The 3,447-nt window shown below is 51.1% G+C and overlaps 1 non-coding gene across 1 annotated transcript; it reads left to right on the top strand.

Annotated features, from left to right (window-relative positions):
• The first annotated feature begins 1,193 nt into the window (after nt 1-1,193).
• On the top strand, nt 1,194-1,323 carry LOC127209723 (small nucleolar RNA SNORA17). Its single transcript, XR_007833234.1, has one exon. It is a non-coding gene; the product is annotated as a small nucleolar RNA SNORA17 (small nucleolar RNA).
• The last annotated feature ends 2,124 nt before the right edge of the window (nt 1,324-3,447 follow it).

The following is a 3,447-nucleotide window of genomic DNA, read 5'->3' as shown; positions in this document are numbered from 1 at the left end:
GGAGGGGGTGACGAGGGGAGCAGGGATGGAGATCAAATGGAGCAGATCTGGGGGAGAGAATGGAAATTGGAGGGGGAAATCCCTGGAATGGGGGTGACTCTAGCTGAGATTCCTAGGACCAAGGGATGTGGAGCTCAAAGCTGCCACTTCCTGTAGCCAGGCAGGATTTCCAGTGGAGAGATGGAGTCACCAACCCACCCACAAAATATTTAATCCAAAATTTGTCCAACCTACAAAATGTGCAGGGATAGAGATGCAGAATTTGCTGCAGCAGGTGAAGGGCAGGAACAGCTCTCCTGCTCCGATGATCTTGGGGGCCAGCTCTCCTGCCTGCCAGAGGTGGCAAGGGGTGCCGGGGGAGGGAGATACCACCCCAGCTGCTGCAGGGCCTCTAGCATAGACATAGCCTTGTGCAGTGGCAGCACAGGCCAGAACCTGCCCCCTCCCCTTGGGTTTCTAGGTGGCATCACCTGCTACTCGTATCAGGTGCTCCTCGCTACCCTCAGGCTTCCAGTTCTGCCTCTCCCCAGCTTTTGAGGGAATGGCAAACTAATTCCTGGCTCAATTTGAGACCCACTTCATTGGAGAGAGCCAATCCCTGACCATATCAATAATCCTCTGCTATAGTTGCAGAGAGAAGCCTAGCATAATTGCCCTCTGAGAGGCTTCGTCCACCAGCTGACAGAAACAGATGCTAAGATCCACAGCTAAACATTAAGTGGAGCCCAGGGAGTCTTGTGGAAGAGTTGGAGGAAGGATTGGAGGAGCCAGAGGCATCAAGGACACTCAAGAAAACCTATAGAGTAACCTAAGCGGGGCCCATGGGGCCTGACAGAGACTGAACCACCAACCAAAGAGCATGCATGAACTGGACCTGGGCCCCTGCAAGTATGTAGCAGCTGTGCAGCTTGGTCTTCATGTAGGTATGCTAACAACTGGAAGGAAGGGCTGTCTCCGACTCTGTTGTCTGCCTTTGGAGCCCTTTCTCCTACCTGGGCTGCTTTTTCTGGCCTCAGTAGGAGAAGATGTGCCTAGTTCTGCTCCAATTTGATGTTCCAGGAAGGGTCAGCACCTATGGGGGTGCTTCCTCTTCTCTGAGGAGAGGTAATGGGCAGTGGTGATGGTAGTGAGGCTGAGAGGGGAGGGGGGACTGTAATTGAGTGGATAAATAAATAAATATTAAAAATGACATACTTGTCCCTAGAAGCAGTGCACATGGGGCTGCTATGTCACATGTGTGTCAGGAGGTGGCAGAGAGGAAAGAAGCTATGTCTATGCTGTGTTCTGACCTAAGAACATCTGAATGATTAATAGTCTAATGTTCCTTGAAAAAAAAAAAAGGGAGCCTGAGGTGACCACCAGTCCAGTGCCCAGGGGGCCTGGATAGGGAGCTAGCCCAAGATGACCAGCAGTCCAAGCCACAGGCAGGCCCAGATGGGCTCCCAGTGTGGTTAGCAAACCAGACTAGAAAAATCCTGCCTGGGAATAGACTGAGGACCCCGGGTGGGTGTGAACCCAGGTGAGCAGAGCAAGAAGCAAGCCCAAGATGACCACCAGACTGGCACCATGGGGCCCAGACAGGGAGCTAGCCTGAGATGAATGCCATCCCAGTACAGTGCAGTCCTGAGGAGGGGTGGGGTATGGGCAGACCGTGCCCGAGATGACGGCTGCTAAGTGCCATAATACACAAGCAGGTCATAGCATTCTTGAAAACACTCCTGAGAAGACCCATGACATTCAGGGATTCCAGCGCCACGACAAGGGGCAAGTGGCAGAGAAATGGAAGAAAAAGAGAAACAGAGGGATGTGGGCCCAACAAAGAGAGGCAGAACTGGAAGCCTGAGGGTAGCGAGGAGCACCTGACACGAGTAGCAGGTGATGCCACCTAGAAACCCAGGTGGAAGGCGCGGGTTCTGGCCTGTGCTGCCACTGCACAAGGCTATGTCTATGCTCAGAGGCCCTGCAGCAGCTGGGGTGGTATCTCCCTCCCCCGGCACCCCTTGCCACCTCTGGCAGGCAAGAGAGCTGGCCCCCAAGATCATCGGAGCAGGAGAGCTGTTCCTGCCCTTCACCTGCTGCAGCACTCAGCAGAGCAGGCCCAGCACCTCACTTGGGCAGCACAGTGGAGCTGGTCCCGGATGTGGGGTTTGCAGGTGAGCAGGCCCCAAGGATGTGAGCACAGGAGAGTCTGCTCTGCTTTGATCTTCTGGGTAGTGGAGCAGATGAGCGAGAGACACCCTTCTCCTCTTCCTTGCTCCTTACTATCCATGGCAAGCAGGAGAGCTGGAGCCAGGATCATGAGATTGGGAGAACTGGCTGTGTCTCTCACCAGCTGCAACACTCAGCAGACTGGGCCCTGCATCTCATCTGGCCATCTGGGTAGAGTTAGCTCTGGTTGAGGGGGTTGCTGGTGAGCAGGCTCCCAAGGGCGTGATAGCATGAGAGCCTATGCATTGACCAACTGAGATATGTCTCAGGCACAGATCCAGGGCTTTGAATTGACCCACCCTACCATCTACCCTATCAATGAACGTCACGAGTCCACGAGGGGCCAGTTCCACAGATTCAAAACTACAGGATCTCCATGACACAGGACAGCAACAGGATATCGGGGAAGAATCCCAGTGAGAATCCAGTAATGATAAAATGGAATATGCCAGAGGCCAAATACCAGACCAACAGTCATTGCAATGAACATTTGCAAGCAAAGAAGTCTGGACAAAAGGTTATACTGTGGGACACTGTGACACACCACAGATTTCACAGTGAGGTGTTTTTCTCTGTTGTGGGGGAGGTTGCAAGGGTGGTGGTGGGTAGGTGCAAACGGAATGGGGAGATGAGTGGAATTGGGGTGCATGATGTGAAATTCACAAAGAACCAATAAAAAGTTAAAAAAAAAATAATGACATAAAATATCAAGCACTGTTACACTGTAGCTGTCTGGAATATTTAACTGAAAAAATATATAGAAAAAGATAAAGATGACAGCCTTCAAATCATGTACAAACTAATCCTACAGGAACATACTGGCAGTCAGCAGGCAGATGTCTGTGTAATTTCCTAGCTGTTTGTCTAACTGTGTGTGTGTGTGTGTGTGTGTGTGTGTGTGTGTGTGTGTTCTGTAATCCATACACACATGTGTACCTATTTCTACCAAACAAAGCTTTCAGTATACAAGGTGTGATGGATAATCTTCACTGTTACCTGCATTTGGACCCACCCAGGAGAAGGAGGCACACCTCTAGCTGTGTCTATAATGGTTCAGGAAGAGATGACCTGACAGGGGAAGGAGATTCTTCCAGTGTGGGCCAGCACAGAATTACCACGTGGCCTGCCTTTGATCTTGGTAGTTTTCAAGTGAGTTGGAATGTATGGCCACGTAAAAAATGTATTCACGACCTTTGTACAGACTTATTGATAACTATTAAAACACGGAAGAAGCAGAGA

Source organism: Acomys russatus, chromosome 26 (genome assembly GCF_903995435.1).
Source record: "Acomys russatus chromosome 26, mAcoRus1.1, whole genome shotgun sequence".
NCBI classification, from domain to species: domain Eukaryota; kingdom Metazoa; phylum Chordata; class Mammalia; order Rodentia; family Muridae; genus Acomys; species Acomys russatus.
Note: the sequence above shows the minus strand (reverse complement) of the source record. Positions and strands in the feature narration are given on the sequence as shown.